The following is an 18745-nucleotide window of genomic DNA, read 5'->3' as shown; positions in this document are numbered from 1 at the left end:
AATTCGTGCAAGCCTTAAGCCCTTGTCTAATGAAGCTTCACGAAAATCTCGATCGAATAGACCAGAAACATCTTGAAAAAAGCCAAATTGACGACTGAATCTATGGGAACTATAAGGCTCCATAATAAAGATATTTTCATCCCTTAAAGTGAGATAGTTTGAGAGAAGGCTCATAAAGTAATTCGATTGAAATTTCTTTTCAGTGCCGCCGTTGTGGTAATGGTGAGCATTAGCTCTTTTGATTAATGTTGCATCGCAGGCAATGGTTCCCCCTCCATGCATACACATACTCACATCCTCTTTTTCAAAATACCTGGCAGCACCTTCACCAAAAAAAGAAGTTATAAGAGGATCAGCCGGTCCACTTGTTAATGGATAATGAGTTTTGAAGTAATAGGCCAATGAACCATACACGTAATGAATTGGAAAATAAGTTTGAATGAGATCAAGTCGTGAGCATCTTGAAATTGTGTTTAGACCTTTGTAAATGCTGGCTAAGACTGAAACTACAAGGCTAACTCTTCGTCCACATGCTAAATGACAGGCAATTCTGAAGACGTCCGGACGAATAAAGCCATCCTCCTTAGTAGGAAGCACAAATATATACAACCAGCAAGATAAAAATGCTGCCAAGTATGTTTCATTTTTCTTGTGACTCTTAATTCCACCTTGTGAAATAAAGCTTCTTCAGCAGGAGACCAATTAACAGATTCACCAATTATGCCATTTGGGTTATGCGATGACTTAAGACAGGCAGACTTTTTTTCTCATCTTGGTGGGGGTTGTCTATAGTTTGTATCTTTCTTACACCAAAACTCTACCCATCTTTCCACAGAAATATTCGGGTCATGATTATTCTCTACTTGAACCCGATGAAAGGCATCAAATAAATGATCATAAGAGTGAGGGAGAGAGCCTTTTCCCTTATCAATTATGCCTAAAAGTTCTGCAATATTTGGCATGACTTCCTCGTAAAGACTTCCTGCTATAGATAGACCACCAATCGTGTGTAAATTTCAAAGTGATATAGATAATTCTCCGACTAAAGTAAGTAGTGTATTTGTAATAGGACACCAAGCTTCGCAGAAGGCTTGCAAGATGTTAGTGTTGCGATCATAAGTAAAAGGTGAACCATACACAACATCATATATTTTTGCATCCTTCAAAGTCTAGCGATTCCTGCTAAGGATATCTTCAGCACATTCCCAATAGCCTGGAATATAGTGAAACTCTCCATTAAGTGTGAAAGTGTCATCCCATCGAGTCTCTCCATTAATGATTCGTTGCCCCAAACATGGTAAAGAAGTTGCAATATTTTTGGTACGATGATTAGGAGTGAAAACTACCCACGTCTTGGGAGGATGGTTGTTATATTCAAGAGTCCAATAATCTAAACCAGGAAGTTCCCCCAAATATGGCCATGTAGAAGCATATTGGACAGCTAAGGGCATACTTATAAGTAGTTTGGTCTCCACCTCACTGTCCTTATGATCTGATATCACAAGGTATCGCAATTCTGAAGAAGAAGAAGTCAAATCTCTAAAGTAAACCATGATTCAATCTGCAATAAAATAAAATAAAATAATATATGTTTTGTTAGCTCTTAAATTAGTAATTCAATATTCATGGTCATGAATCTCAATAATGAACGATTATATTCTTTGAGCAAGACCTATGCCTAATCTAGATGGTGAAAAGTCTTTACAAATCATGTTAAGTCTTTGCCTTAGATGGTGTAAAGTCTTTAGCTCAGACTATGGAATGCCTTTGACTCATACATTGTAAAGTCTTTGCCATAAATTATGTTAAGTCTTTGTCTTAGACGGCGTAAAGTCTTTAGCTCGGACTATGGAATGCCTTTGACTCAGACGGTGTAAAGTCTTTGCCACAAATCATGTTAAGTCTTTGCCTTAGATGGTGTAAAGTCTTTAGCTTGGACTATGGAATGCCTTTGACTCAGACGGTGTAAAGTCTTTGCCATAAATTATGTAAAGTCTTTGTCTTAGACAATATAAAATCTTTAGCTCAGACTATGGAATGTCTTTGACTCAGATGGTGTAAAGTCTTTGCCATAAATTATATAAAGTCTTTGTCTTAAATGGTGTAAAGTCTTTAGCTCGGACTATGGAATACCTTTGACTCAGACTGTGTAAATTCTATGCCACAAATTATGTAAAGTCTTTGCCTTTGATGGTGTAAAGTCTTTAGCTTGAACTATGGAATGCCTTTGACTCAGACAGTGTAAAGTCTTTGCCACAAATTATGTAAAATATCTGCCTTAGACGGTGTAAAGTCTTTAGCTTGGACTATAAAATGCCTCTGACTCAGACGGTGTAAAGTCTTTGCCACAAATCATGTAAAGTCTTTGCCTTAGACGGTGTAAAGTCTTTAGCTTAGACTATGGAATGCCTTTGACTCATATGGTGTAAAGTCTTTGCCACAAATCATGTAAAGTCTTTTCCTTAGATAGTGTAAAGTCTTTGGCTTGGACTATGGGATGCCTTTGCCACAAATTATGTAAAGGTTTTGCCTCAGACGGTGCAAAGTCATTGCCATAAATCATGTAAAGTATTTATCTTAGACAGTGTAAAGACTTTGGCTCGAATAATGCGGCACCTTCGGGTCAAACGGTGTAAAGTCTTTGCCAAGAATAATGTAAAATTATTGGCTCAAACAATGCAGCACCTTTGACTCCAATAGAATAAAAGTTTATTGCATATGAAGTAATATTTTCACTTGCAAAAAAATAAAATAAAAATATATCTCGTATTTTGATGAACTCAAGAGTGTGTACAAAAATGAGCATCAAAATTGCTAATGTCAATGATAAAAATAAATAAAAGGAGAGAGTCTATTTATAGACAAATAGTGATGGTGAAGATGTCCTTCTTCCAAAGTAACTATAATTACTTTTTGGTTAGGACTCTAGTTGAATGGTACAAATTTATTCTCTTCTAAAAAAAGGCCTAAAAAATGTACCTCGTATCTTGATGAACTCAAGAGTGTATGCAAAAAGAAGCATCAAAATTGCCAATGTCAATGATAAAAAAATAAATAAAAGGAGAGAATCTATTTATAGACAAATAGTGATGGTGAAAAAGTCATTCTTCCAAAGTAACTATAATTACTTTTTGAGTAAGGACACTAGTGGAATGGTACAAATTTATTCTTTCTAGAAAAAAAAAAGGACCTGCGGCCCAAAAAAAAGGAGGAGGAGAAATTACCCTATATTGTGTTCCCTTGTTGTGGCTTGCAACACTGCAATTGATACAAAATATGAAGAGCATATCTCTATTTATAGAGATCTCTAAGGTTGCTATGGAAGTATTTGTTTCCATGTGGAACACTTAAAATAATTATACTCTTAAAAGGACTTAAATTATTGGATTACTAATTATAGTCATTGACCGACATTAACTATCCCTCTAAATGGATTATGGTTTCAAGCTTAAAGAATATAATAATTATTATTATTATGACTTCGATCACCATGCTTATATAAAGTCCTTCAATTTTTGGTCTTTATCCGATTATGGCGTGCGAGATTTACATATATAATTTAATATTGATCTCAATTAAAATAATACTTCAAACTCAGTCTTCCAAAAAATAAAATATTTTGACAAGACTAGAATTTAAATCCGTAAATTAATTTGGACTATATTAAATTCAAGAAAATAGTCCAAATGATGTGGCAATCCAAGTCAAATAAATGATCCACTAAAAGCACACCATGTGTCAAAGTTATGTGGTAATCCAAGTCAAATTAAATGAGCCACTAAAATCACATCACGTGTCAAAGTTATATGGCAATCCAAGTCAAATTAAATGAGCCATTAGAATCATGCCATGTGTCAAAATTATGTGGTAATCCAAGTCAAATTAAATAAGCTACTAAAATCACACCACGTGTCAAAGTTATATGGAAATTCAAGTCAAATTAAATGAGCCATTAGAATCATGTCATGTGCCAAAATTATGTGGCAATACAAATTAAATTAAATAAGCCACTAAAATCATGCCACGTGTCAAAGTTATGTGGCAATCTAAGTCAAATTAAATGAACCACTAGAATAATGCCACGTATATATGTGACATGTTCTGACCAATCAAATTAAAGCTCTTCACTAAAGAAATCTGATTGATCAATTCAAACCAACCAATCAAATCATACCCTCATACCACTCCCTACAACTATAAATAGGGGTACTCTTTATTCTCAGATGAGGGGTTTTTCAAGAACACGAAGCAAGAAGAGAGCTCGTGGAACAAATGCCACAAATTTTCTACAAAGCTACAAAATTCAAGTAATCAAATTCAAGCTCAAGATCAAGAACGAAGGAAAATATCAATAAGTTCAAGATCAAGTTACTTGTTCATATTTATTAATCGTCATAATACAAGTGTTCGTGATGAATAATTCAAATCCATATTTGAAGACGAAGATTCAAGATCAAGCTATTCAAGCCCTTGACTCTAAATCAAAATTCAAGTTCGACATATTTCATATTATTTGAAGAATCAAAGGATTATTATAGAGATTGTAACACGCACTATATTTTGAAATCAAATATTACATTTGTTACTCCAATTTTTCGGTCTTGATTATTTATTTTTTTCGACTGAAAAATTTGTTGTTTACAATATTCACTAATAATTAAATTACAAGGTAAAAAAATAACGCACATCTACTTGAAAAGCAAGTTAACAGCTTTGTGGAAGACAAGAGAAGATATCTTTCTAATCGACTCGGGCTATGATTATTATACAATGAAATTCTTGAAATAGGAAAATATGCATAAAGTCCACCACAATAGACCATGGTTTATTAACGAATTTTTCTATCAGTTAAGCTTTTGCAACCGAATTTTGTTGCTTCAACAGCTAAAGAAACATACTCTACCATATGGTTGAGATTACCAGAATTGCCGGTAGAATACTACTATCACAAAATCTTAGCGACAATTTGCAATAAAATGGCTAGACTCGTCAAAATAGACATCTGTACATAGTCCACATTACGAGGGAGATATACTAGGATCTGTGTTTAGGTTCCTATTGGAATATCAGTGAAGCAATTCATCAACATAGACAACCTCAAACAGGGGATAATATATGAAGGGGATGACATCCTTAGCGTAGTTTGAGGTTGCGTGGGACAAACAATAATGTCTTGTCCTAGCCGTTCCCAGAATGAAGAGCCAAAGATGGAGGAACAAGAGGAAATTAACCAAGACACTACCAATAACACTAACAGAAATGAAATCGAAGGAAAAAGCAAAGCGACAAAGCCAAAGCCTCTTGGAAACTGGTGAGATTCAAAAAACACAATAAACTTATGGTGAACCCCAAAGTCCCCCAGGGCATAAATAGAACTCCAGACCCAACAAGATTGAACGGAGCAGGCATCGTCAAGCTATTCGAAGCCAAAATAGGTAAGTACCTCGATTGTCAGCTTTTTCAATATAAAACAAAATCACAACAAAATGGAATAGAGAATTCTTTAGTCAATAAAATGATGAAGTTAGCCAATTATCAAAGCAATACGAACAAGACAACACCTCAACCAAACCTTGGATCTGAGTTGGACCCATCGACGTCACTGGTCCTACTAATTCTACCTATAATTACTCTTTTACCCCTAATCGTCCATTCACATCCACACAAGCAATAGATACACTCACTAATCCTAAAGTCCCCTCAGATACATCTCATACACCGACTTTTAAACAAGCATATATGGACGACTCCAAAACCACAAATGATTCCAACTGTGATACAGCTAGTTCGGAAAGGACCGACGACAGTCATACCCCAAACCCTAGAAGCACCCCTATACCTCTTAACTTAAACTTACCAAAAGAAGATATATTAAAAGAGGAATCTACTTTTATTATACCTAGTACAAAAGGACAAAGCCATAAAAATAACTCCCAGAATATCTCCATAACCCTTGTCACTTCTATATCTATCAACTTACCTAATGTAGAAAATGATGCCTCGCTCATCATTCAGTTCCCAAACTAGACACCAAAACGCAAGATTACAACTACTCCAAACTCACTATCAAGTCAACATTCCAAGGATGGAGAATTCACCAACCCTGATCCCCAAACTCTCAGATCCCTACCATATCGATGCCAATGACACCCATTTGCTCCACCCCAGCCCCACTACCATATGCAATACCCAAGTCATGGCTGGAGATGAGCCTGCAGGGGCACTCACTCTCCTTTAGAATGATGCAGGAAAGGAGGGAAGTAGACATTGTAGTGTAAAAACCATCATTCATAGCTCAAGTGGTATCCGAGGGGATGCGTCTGGCAATAGAAAGCTACCACAACCAAGTTTGGCTAGCCTCAGGCAAGTTACCCATTTCCCCAGCTCCTCTTCTTTCACATTCCTACTTGGGAAATGCCACTACTACACCCACTGGAACAACATCAGGGGACATACCTTTCTTTCCATCTTATTCATCAAACCCAACAATGGACCCACTATACAACCCTCTATAGTCCTACTAACAAGGAGTACCTCTTTCTGTGATGGTCCCGATGGGGTCTTTAGGAAGCTCAACACAGAGTCCAACAGATGTGGCGTTATCATCCCAGGTACCGATTCCTTCTCGCTTAACCTCCCCCCTACATTTCCCCATCTTACTTTGAACACAGAGGAAATAGATGGAGCAATAGAACTTATGAGGAAAACAAGAACAGAAATAACAGTTCTAAAAGAAATAAAAATAATGATATAGAAAGCCTTGTACGAAAAGAAGCTCATTCTTATTTGTCATCTGAAGCTATTAAAAACTTGCTAGATATAAAGCCTCCACCAAACCCATAAATAGGGAACTATATTCTAATAATAAACCCTTTGTTGAGGGAACAAGTGATACTGGTAGAATCCAGGAGGAATTTACCATTAATAGTTCCATGCAACTTAAACAGATCGATGAACATAATAGTATGGAATTGTAGGAGTGTAACTACCCCAATTTTAGGTGAAACTTTAGATCACTTCTAGACTGGCACAAACCTCCCCTTGTTTCCTTACTGGAAACCAAGATGACAGTCCATCAGTCCCTCCTCAAGAACTTTTCATTGAATGAAATGATAGAAGTTCCATCTAATGGATAATCAAGAGGCATCGTAGTGATTTGGGACAACTACCTGGAGCTTGACTGGATCGCAACAACTAACCAGAAAATGCATGCAATGATTAAGGTAAGCAACTCAAATACTACTTGGTAAAATATTATGTGAAAATCTAAAAAATATCAAGGATAATTATTCCGGTATGTGGCTTATTGGTGGAAACTTCAACGAACTTTTTACTAACTCAGAAAAAAAAGGAAAGAGCCCTATAAACTCTTTCCGTACAAAATATTTTTTGGATACCATAAATTATTGCGAATTTATAGATATTGGCTTTTAATGCAGTAAATACATGTGGCTAAATAAAAGATTCAGCCACAAATCTACCCTAATCTATGAGAGACAGGATAAATTCTTTGCAAATAATAAGTATGTACAAAAGTACCACAATGCCCAGGTGCACCATCTACCCAGAACACACTCCGACCATTGTCCCCTATTAATATCCTTTTATAAAAATCTGCACAAAGCTAATAATAAATGTTTTAGATTAGAAACTATGTGGACCTCCCACCCAAATTTTATAAAAATAATTAGCAATGTATGGGATAGACAAACAAATCTAATCCCGATGCTAAAGACATTAGAAGTTGAAAACTCTATCTGGAGCTAGCAAGTCCGGGTGATATTTTTCATAAGAAAAAGGAAATTAGGCAATAGACTATGAGGTATTCAATCTTCTCATACATACATTGAAAGTAAATACCTTCAACAACTAGAACAATCTTTAATAAAGGAGTTTAAATCTCCTCCTAAAAATGGAAGAAGACTTTTGGACCCTAAGGTCCCGAATAAATTAGATCAATCAAGGATATGCTAATAAAAAAATTCTTCCATATATCTACCCTAAATAGAAGAAGACGAAATAGAATTAATGCCCTCCAATTAGATGACGAAAGTTGTATGAAAAAGAGGACATCATCCAACAAACCACAATATTCTTCAAAAAACTTTTCCAATCAAGCCACCAACATTCCGTTAGAAGGTATGAGAAGTCAACCAAAACACTTACAAATATAGACCTATCTTAGCTTGATAATGATCTATTAAACGAAGAGATCTGGGAAGCAGTGAACTCCTTCCAACCAAATAAGGCTCCAGGCCCTGACGGTTGGTACCTCCGTCAATAACTTCTGCCATGGCACATGGACAAAGGAAGTCATTCATCCTTCTACTAACACTACTCATATATGCTTAATCCCTAAAAGTAAAAATGTTACAATCCTAAAAAACTTCAGACCTATTAGTTTTTGTAACATTACCTATAAAATCATAATAAAAATTATCTTTAATAGAATTAAACCCTTAATGAACAAGTTGGTTGGCCCGTTCCAATCCAACTTCCTCAAAAATAGACTAGGCACAGACAATGCCATCATAGTCCAAGAACTTATGAACTACTTCAAAACAATGAAGGGTAAAAAAGGCAATATCATCATGAAAATAAACCTTTAAAAAGCTTTTGATAAAATAGAATGGTCTTTGGTTAAGCATACACTTCACTCTTTCAATTTCCCTCCTAAGATCACTAATCTCATTATGTCATGTATCACGTCTAGTAAAGTAGCAATTCTTGTTAATGACACAAGACTGACTTCTTTGAACCATCTAGGGGAATACGCCAAGGAGACCCAATGTCACCATACATATTCATTCTATGTATAAAGAAACTACCGAATAGTATAAACAACCTTGTTAAAAAAAAGGACTGGAAACCCATAAGAATATTGGGTAAAGTCCCAGAACTTCCTCACTTGTTTTTTTCTAATGACCTTGTTTTAATGTCAAAAGCAGACGCAAAGTCTTGCCAAAACATAAAAAATACTCTTCATAACTTCTGTGAATAAAGCGGGAAAAACATTAACCTTAAAAAATATTCAAAATCATCTTCTCCAATAACTGCACCAAAAATATTATTAACCACATGGGATTCCAGCAAAGCACTCGATTTGGGAAATACCTACGCTTCCCTATTATGTAAGGGAAAATCACTCCCGAAGAATTCCAATTTATTATAGATAATCTCCATAATAAGCTATTTGGATGGAGGACTAGATTCCTTAAAATAGCAGGTAGAACCACCTTAGATAAATCTTGTCTAAGCAATATTCCTACCCACATAAAGCAATTACATAAATTACTAGTAAGTATCACTAACAAGATTGATAAAATCCAGCACAATTTTATTTGGGGGACTACAAAATCAAAACAGAAAATGCACATGATCAACTGGGACATAATTACTGAAGAAAAGTAACTTGGGGCTTAGGACTACAAAAAAGTAAATGGAAGAACACTGCCCTAATGAGCAAACTAGCCTGGAAAATCTTTAAGAATCCTAACACACTATGGGCTTCAACACTGATCGACATCTAGACGAAAAATCAAACACTCATAATACTATCATTCACTTAAGAAAACCTTGTAAGATTTGGAATAACATCCTCCATGGATGGAAGGAATGTGCCAAATGTATTCACTGGGACATTGACAGCGGACAAAATATAAATTTTTGTACAGATTCATGGATCCCACATCAAAAACCACTTACAGAAATAGTGGAAGGGCCAGAAGGGGAAAACGAAGAGTCCACTACGGTTAGCCGCTATATTAGCAATGGGAAATGGAACCTTGAAGATGTTCCATATGTGTTACCCATTAATATTCAACAAAAAATCATGGGTATTTCGCTACCCAGGAATGGAAACGCTAGGGACAATCCAATCTGAGCACTGAACAACACAGGTGTGTTTACCACTTCATCAGCCTATAATCACTTTAGAACCATTCAAAAAGCTAAAACATCCGACCATAAGGATTATATGTGGATCTGGAAAATCAAGTGTCCAAATAAAATTAATTTTTTTCTATGGCTTTGCCATCATGAGAGGTTACCCACCTGTAACTACCTAAATAGTATAGGTTTAGACATTAACCCTAAATGTATAACCTGTGGATCGATAGAAACTTTAAAATACATTTTCCTAGAGTGCAGAACTGTTAAAAATTTACTAGGATCAGCTAGGTCTTATGGATTCAATTAAAAAAATTGCAAACTGTGGAGAAACAATGGCTCCTTGATATAAAAAACATAAAAGATTTCACAATTCAATGCGTTAGAAGTTGGGAATCAACTTTTCCTTTTTATATATGAAACATATGGCTACAACAAAACCATAACTATCACCATCAAACAAACTTAGATATCCCTCTGAATATCCCTTTCCAAAGACCTGTAGAATACTTATACCTTACAAACCCAATAACTTCAAAAGAACATCCAATTAAAAAAACCAACCAACCTTGGGAAGCACCAAAAACAGGTTTTAAACTTAACGTAGACGGATCCGTTGATTATAAAACAAAATATTGAGGAGCGAGAGGAGTAATAAGAGACCACAAAGGCAATTGGGTGGTAGGCTTCTCTATCTGAATCACTGTCCATAATGCAACCCAAGCATAGATACTATCACTATACTATGGGCTAAAACTTGCATCCTCATTGAACATGATAAACATAGAAATTGCAACAGATTCAAAGAAGGCTATAGGTATACTCCATAAGAGGACACATTCGCTAACATTGTACATGAATGCAGGGAATTACTCCACAGGCTGAAGAACCCACTGATCAAGCATAGCCGTAGGAAGCAACACCAGGTAGCAGATCTACTAGCTAAATAGGGAGCAAGTCAAGAAGCGAATGGAGTTTTTGTAGAATGAAAAGCAATCCCACCTTTTGCATATAAAGCCATGGTAGCAGATAGGGAAAAAAGAATTAGTTTTGTTGATCTACATAGTTACCCCTGTATTAGGAATGTATCTAATAGTATTATATCTAGAATTGCTACTACTATCCCCACAAAATAGTAGATCGTGTAACCACTTGATTGTTCTGGATGCATATAAGTGTTATTAATAATATTTCCTTTCTAACCAATAAGAAACAAATATTGAGCGTATATATGCATCACCTTTTCAATGAGGAATATATTGCTCTAAATTGTAATTAGAGCAAAATAGAGGTGCAATAAGGAGGCACAAAATTTATTACTTTGATAACTTGGAATACAAATGATTTACTTACACAAACAAACACTAGTGAGTTCAAATCCTAACTATGGAGTTTACAAGTACTTGTATCACTTATAATAGAAAAGAAAACTTCCCTTCTTTTTGCCATACTCTCCCTAGTGTAAACATACTTTATCAAAAAGAACTAATGGGACATGTTAAGAAACCATTTCCTGTGCCAAAGAATATTACTTTACATAGATACACACACACACACACACACACACACACACATATATATATATATATATATATATATTTATATATATTACTTGTTTCATGCATAAGGATCTCAATTTTGAGACTGAAATAAGTTTGATTCGTGGACTGTTGAGAATTCAAGCCTGAAATAGCAGGTAAGGAAAGTTAAGAAAAAAAGTTTTAGATAAGCTTATTCTACTAAAGCAAATTTTGAATAACTTCTATAGACTATAGACCATATTTGTGTGGACTTGCCTGAGCTAAGGGGCTCATTGGTCGTGCAGTTTTGGCAATGGTCTTCTTTTTGAGTTGTTTAGGTGAGGGAAGTTGTGTAGGCCTAGATGGACCTGAGTCAGTAGCTTCAATAGAAGTTGTTTCTTGTGATTCTTGTACTGCCTGTGTCAGTATCTCAACTACTTCATTCATTTTTGGTCGCTCTTTGGTGTTCTTGTTTAAGCAGATATCAGCCAGTTTTTCAATTCCCTTGGCAGCAATAAGTGAGAAGTCATTTCGAAGCCTCGAGTCAATTATCATGCTAAACCTTCTACTATCAGCAGGAAATTGTTTTACCCAATCAAGAAGCTTCTTGTTAGAAACTGAACTATGAAGCTCAATACTCTATTAATGGAGCTCTGAATGGAGAGAAACAGAGAAGAAAGCAGAAACTAAAAGATTGTGTATTGAAAAATATCTTCTCTCGATGTCAGTTGTGCATCATCTCCTCTATTTATAGAGGCATGTGAAAAATGCCAAAATATCTAACTAATTCACTAAGCTTGTCAACTAACTACACTAATCTGTTATCACCAAAAAACAATTAGTCACAACATTAGTAACTAATCTGTAACTAACTAGCCACATACACAGTCTCCTAACTAACTAAGCCACTTGGGAAACTGGTTAAGTATTACAGTTCAACACTCCCCCTCAAGCTGGAGGGTGTAAAATGTTAAGCACTCCTAGCTTGCCAAGAAGATGTAGATGTTGAGTATGCCCCAATCCTTTTCTCAATACATCAGCAACTTTATGTTGAGTGGGAACATAGACAGCGTGAATCAAACCAGATTTGATCTTGTCTCAAATAAAGTGGCAATCGATTTCTATGTGCTTGGTGCGCTCATGAAAAATTGAATTTGCTGCAATTTGCATGGCTGACTTACTATCACTTTGAATGGAAACAGGCATCTTGAGACACAACTCCAATTCCTTAAACAAGCCAAGTAACCAAGTAACTTCAGCCATAACAGAGGCCATGCTTCGATACTCAGCCTCAACAAAGCTCTTTGAGACAGTTTGTTGCTTCTTTGATTTCCAGGAAATCAAGGACTTCCCAAACTTAACAACATAACCTGAAATAGATCTCCTCGTATTAGGACAGGCTTCCCAGTCTGCATCACACCAACAAGTCAGCTCATCAGCAGCCTTAGCTTGAAGCCAAACTCCTTGACCTATGGAGCCTTTAAGATATCTGACCACCCTAGTTGCAGCTTCCCATTGAGATTACTTTGGTGCCTGCATAAATTGATTGAGTGTTTGGAATGCATAACTGATGTCAAGTCTTGTAATGGTAGCATACATAAGTTTCCCTATAAGTCTTTTATAGGAGCTAACATCATTTAAAAGTTCATCTCCAGTGAGACTAGTAGCTTGATCATACTCTAAAGGAGTTAGTTTTAAGTTGGACTCCAATGGAGTGGTCAATAGTTTTGCACCACTGAGTCCCATATCAGACACCAGCTCTAATACATATTTTCTTTGATTCAAATAACACCACACTTAGATCTTAAGACTTTAATACCCAAGAAGAATTTAAGTTCCCCTAAGTCCTTCAATCTAAACTATTTGTGCAGGACTTGGTTTTAGTAATCATGTCTGCATTGTTTCCTGATGAGTAAATCATCTACATAGAATGGAATAATAACCATCCCCTCCTTCCTTTTAAATGTGAATAAGGAATAGCCATGAACACTTTGAGAAAACCCAGCTTCCAACAAGGTAGTGGTGAGTTTAATATTCCACTACCTAGAAGCTTGCTTAAGACCATACAAAGACTTGAGTAATTTGGCACAAATGCATTGTTGATTTCATGACTAGAAGAGGCAACTTGCCCTGGATCATCAGGTTTTCCGGAGATATTATTTGCTGAAGGAAAGGATTGCTGACTATTTCTAGTAATGTGGCCTCCATGTCCTCCAATGTTCCCATAAGTTGGTGATCTGCCTCCTCTATGACTTCTATTACCATGTTCATTCTTCCTTTTTCGTTTCTAGTCATTAGGATAACCAATAAATTTGTAGCAATTATCCTTAGTATGCCCAATAAAGTGACAATACTCACACTGTAAGAAAGACTTCCTTCCTCTAAAGTTCTGATTTCCTTGACTATAGATCTGGCCTCGACTAGTTTGCATTATCACTGGATATATTTTCTCAATTACAGTGGTTAAGCAAGTAGAGTGTTAAATCTCATCTTTAATTATCATAGCATAAGCCTGATTTATGGATGGAGTTGCACTTTTCAACAGAATTTGTCTACAAGCTTGATCGTATGATTCATTTAATCCAATCAAAAATTGTATCAATCTCAATTGATATAGATGATCTATATAATCCTTCGACTTAATACATTCACAGCTTGGTGAGGGTACTAAAGCATCATATTCATTCCAAAGGCCTTTCAGTTTGCCAAAATAAGCTGAGACAGAATTAGTACCTTGTGAAAGAGCCGTAATCTCTCTATGTAGTTATAATCGCTAAAATAAGTTCCTCCACAGGTTGAATCCTTTCCAAAGATCGCCTGCGCGTAAATATTTCATAGAGGACAACTCCAAAGCTCCACACATCGCTCTTAACTGATAGATGTCCAGTTTCAACATATTCAGGGGCAGCATATCCTAAAATCCCCACAGGCTACGGCATGAGTAGCCTGTACAATTTAGGGCCTAAAAATGAATCTAAAGACAAACTATACTAGAAAGTAAAGTAATAAAGCACTTGGTTAACATAAATAGCTAGAGATCAATGAAAACAAACAACATGGTATGTAGAGGTCCATCCCATACTACAAATATTTTTTACTTTATTGCAATGTTTAAAATTAGATAGTAAAAAAGTGAATTTGGTAGTTGGAGAATCTCAACAACCAAAAGATCACCATTTTTGTCTAATCAAATCTCACTAATAAACCTACCAAAATTTGAAATATTTGTTTCTTCATGTTGTCACTGATGACATCATAGGAACATTTTTTTCCAATAAATAGAGCACTCTAACTCATTTGTAAGAATACACTAAGATAGAGAGAAAAAATATTAGAGAAAAAAATGAGGTATGTCATAGACTATAAGAAAATAGTCCATGAAAAAAAATAAAGTGTGAGCAATATTTTTAGTAAAGTGAAAAATCAAAAGAGTGTTATTCCTTTTGAGTGTATTGTGGTCACTTTGAGTATTATACACGTGACTACTAAGTGTAAAATTCCTTACTATAGTGATATATGTTACTCCTCTTGGCCCATGGTTTTTTCCTAATTTAAAAGGGTTTCCACGTAAAAATTTTGGTGTCAATTTCCCTATTGTTATTTCAACTATTTTGATCACATATATTTTTATGTTAGTCCGTATTTTTTCCAACAAAATGCTATTAGAGTGTTGGTTTGCAGTATCTATATTTTCAGAAAAACTATGGAAGACAACATAAGTAGAATGATTACTTTGAATTTGGTTAATTATGTCATTTAGAAGAAAAAAATGGAAGATCTGCTCTATGTTAAAAAATTTAATCAACCAGTCTTTACCAAGCCTGAAAATAAAATAGATGAAGAATAGAATCTATTGCATAGACAAGTTTGTAGAATTATTAGAAAATGGATTGACGATAAAGTGTTGAACCATATTTTTGGGGAAGTGAAGATGAATTTTCTTCACGGTAACCTAGAAGAGGAGATTTATATGGAATAACCTGAGGAAATTAAAGTAAATGGTAAAGAAAATTTTGTGTGCAAACTTAAAAAGAGTCTATATGGCCTAAAATAAGCTCCTAGACAGTGGTACAACAAGTTTGAATATGTTATGGGGGAGAGAAGCTATAAAAAGACTTCGTCAGATCATTGTGTGTTTGTACAAAAATAATTTGACGATGATTTTATCATTCTATTGCTATATGTGGATGATGTTGATTGTGGGCAGGAATACTTTCAAAATATATGATTTAAAGAAAGAGTTGTGTATGTATTTTAATATGAAAGATTTGGATCATGCTAAATAAATTTTGTGCATGAGAATTACTCATCTTAGATATGAAAGGAAGATTTTTTTGTCACAAAAGAAGTACATTTAATGTGTAGTGGAGCACTTCAACATGAAGAATGCTAAGCTAGTTAGCATACCTCTTATTGGTCATATGAAGTTGAGCAAGAAGATGTGTCCTACAGCTAGGGATGAAAAAGTGAGCATGAACAAAGTTCCATATTCCTCTGTCGTCAGAAGTTTAATATATGGAATGATATGCACTAAACTTGATATTGCTCACGCAGTTGGTGTTGTTAGCAGGTTTCAGAACAATCCAGGAAAAGAACATTGGGAAACCGTAAAGTGGACACTCAGGTATCTAAGAGGAAGCTCATATGAATGCTTGTGTTTTGGAGGATCAAATCCAATCTTGAAAGGCTATGTAGATGCTGATATGGCAGGTAACCTTGATAATAAAAAATTCACTAGTGGATATTTATTTACTTTTTCAGGGGGAGCTATATCATGGAAGTTGAAGTTGCAGAAATGGGTTGTATTGTTTACAACTGAAGTTAATTATATTACAGCTACTAAAGCTGGCAATGAGATGATATGTCTCATGTAATTTCTTTAAGAGCTTGGCTTGCATTAGAAGGAGTATGTCATCTATTGTGATAGTCAAAGTGCAATAGACTTGAGCAAGAACTGCATGTACCATGAAAGGATGAAACACATAAATGTGAGATATCACTGGATTCAAGAAAAGATAGAAACAAAATCTATGCTGGTTGAAAAGATCTCTACAAATGAGAATCATGTAGATATCCTGACAAAAATGATAACAAGGGACAAGTTCGAATTGTGCAAAAAACTTGTTGGCATGAGCTCTCTCATATAAGAAGAATATACATTCTTTTGGTTCATGGGACTGGAGGGGGAGATTTGTAGAGGTCCATCCCATGCCACAAATATTTTTAATTTGTTACAAGGTTAAAATTAGATAGTCAAAAATGTGGATTTGATAGTTGACAAATCCCGACAACTAAAACATCTCCATTTTTGTCAAATCATATCTCACCAATAAACGTACCAAAGTTTGAAATATTTTTTTCTTCATGATGTCACTAATGACATCATAGGGACAATTTTTTTTCTATAAATAGAGCAGTCTTGCTCATTTGTAAGAATACACCCAGATAGAGAGAGAAAAAAATATTAGAGAGCAAAGTGAGGTATATCATAGAGTATAAGAAAATAGTTTGTGAAGAAAAATAGAGTGTGAGCGATATTTTTAGTAAGGTGAAAAATAAAAAGAGTGTTACTCCTTTTGAGTGTATTGTGTCACTTTGAGTATTATAATTTTGACTACTCAATGTAAAATTTCTTATTATAATGTTATCAGTTACTCCTCTTGGCCCATGATTTTCCTTTATTTAAGGGTTTTCACGTAAAATTCTTTGTGTTATTTTCTCCATTGTTATTTCCACTATTTTGACCATATATATTAGTCCGCATTTTTCCCCAACAGGTAACTTGCTGAAAGAGAAATATGATGGCTCATCATAGAGAGAAGATAAGTTGCTCAGACATGAGTATGGGTGTTTTATCTAGGTACGGCTCTAGAGGTCAGGTCCTTCATGGTCTAATTTTTTTAAGATTCAGGGGTGCAAATCCAAGTACAAATATGGATGTGTGGATTTGGTTAAAAATAATTCAAATATCTAAAAATAGAGTTATATGTCTAAATTATGAGATATTATGTGGAAAACTTAGAATGTATTCCGACGAAAAATATTGATTAAGAGGAGAATCCCGAAAGGTTATATAAGGATCGATCTGAGATAGAAATTTCCATATACAAGGTACTCTATTTTCTTCAATTTCACTTTAGCTTTTGTCTTGATTACATAAATCTTTGTATCTATCCCAAATTTCCCTGTTGATTTGCTCAAAGTATCCATAAAAGGTTGACCAAATCCCACACCCACACTATATTGTATCGACACAATTGACACGGCTGCGACACTGAAAGTGAAGAGTTCGAGCAACTTATGTGAGAAAAAAGACATAAAAAGGTAGTCCTTCAAGTATTAGCCAGAAAAGCTATCTCAAATGTAAAAAATTTGGCACAACAAACCCCTAACACACCTTCTTTCTAGGGAAATCCACTATAAGAATTTAGCATCCATGCAAAATCAAACATTTTCATCACTTACCGCTGTACACACATCAGAGCAGTCACCAGCTGACCCTTCCCTTGCAAGCCCAAAATCTGAAAGCCTTGCGTTAAAATTCTCAACCAGAAGAACGATTGATGACTTGAAATCTCGATATATCACCTTCAACTTTAACCAAAACGTATTCATTAAAAAAGGAAATAAGAGAAAAAGCTCATGAGTTTTGTATAGAAATAGAAAGAAGAAAGGTGCTTTTAGGAGCACAAAAAGTTCATAAACATGATATCTCTTGCCAACTACTTCAATTCGTTTTCATCTTTCTTGGCTTTAGAATTTAGTTGGAAATACTGATATATGTGAATTAATTAAGTTTATTTGTTGCATTTTGCAATAACAAGGAACATGAATATGCTAATTGTCTAGTAATTTTAAGAAGGAAAAGCATGCCCGCTAACTGCTGACAACAGACTGCTACAAATTCATCAACATTTAGAAAGCTTGATAAATAAGTCTATTATATAACTATCAATAAGATGGATTTTCTTTTGGTATTTTAAATTAAGGAAATGGCTTTGTTGGCAAAGTCAGGTGATATGTATTCTCTATTGGGTGTGCTTGAGGGATTTACTCAGAGTGTGGGTGAGGCATGCACACCCGAGGGTTCTCATACTAGAGTACGAGCTGAGACCCTAGAGAAGCATCAAGTTCTAATTATTCAGGGTCAGGTGGGACAGTTATTGGTGGGTCTTATAAATGATGGTGTTAGGATACAGAAGGAGAAAATACAGGGTATGCCTATAATTATGATGACTGATGATGAGCAAAGGAGGTATGAGAGGTTTCAGAAGATGGATCCACCTCAGTTTTAGGGTGGAAAGACCGAGGATGCTCATGCATTTTTGACCATGCGT

General features: G+C 35.2%; 2 long non-coding RNA genes across 3 annotated transcripts; one reads left to right on the top strand and one right to left on the bottom strand.

Annotated features, from left to right (window-relative positions):
• Positions 1 to 4592: 4592 nt before the first annotated feature.
• LOC129877732 (uncharacterized) lies at positions 4593 to 11105 on the top strand. Of its 2 annotated transcripts, none has more exons than XR_008763599.1 (2): positions 4593 to 5435; positions 10754 to 11105. It is a non-coding gene; the product is annotated as an uncharacterized LOC129877732 (long non-coding RNA). The 2 variants fall into 2 exon arrangements; XR_008763598.1 differs by lacking the exon at positions 4593 to 5435 and adding an exon at positions 5561 to 7223.
• A 987-nt stretch (positions 11106 to 12092) lies between these two features.
• Positions 12093 to 14381, bottom strand: LOC129877733 (uncharacterized). The gene is made up of 2 exons (XR_008763600.1): positions 14142 to 14381; positions 12093 to 12941 (listed from the first exon to the last, which is right to left on the bottom strand). It is a non-coding gene; the product is annotated as an uncharacterized LOC129877733 (long non-coding RNA).
• Between the last annotated feature and the right edge of the window lie 4364 nt (positions 14382 to 18745).

The sequence above is a fragment of the Solanum dulcamara genome, chromosome 12 (genome assembly GCF_947179165.1).
Source record: "Solanum dulcamara chromosome 12, daSolDulc1.2, whole genome shotgun sequence".
Classification (NCBI taxonomy): domain Eukaryota; kingdom Viridiplantae; phylum Streptophyta; class Magnoliopsida; order Solanales; family Solanaceae; genus Solanum; species Solanum dulcamara.
This window is presented reverse-complemented; position numbering and strand designations above follow the sequence as displayed.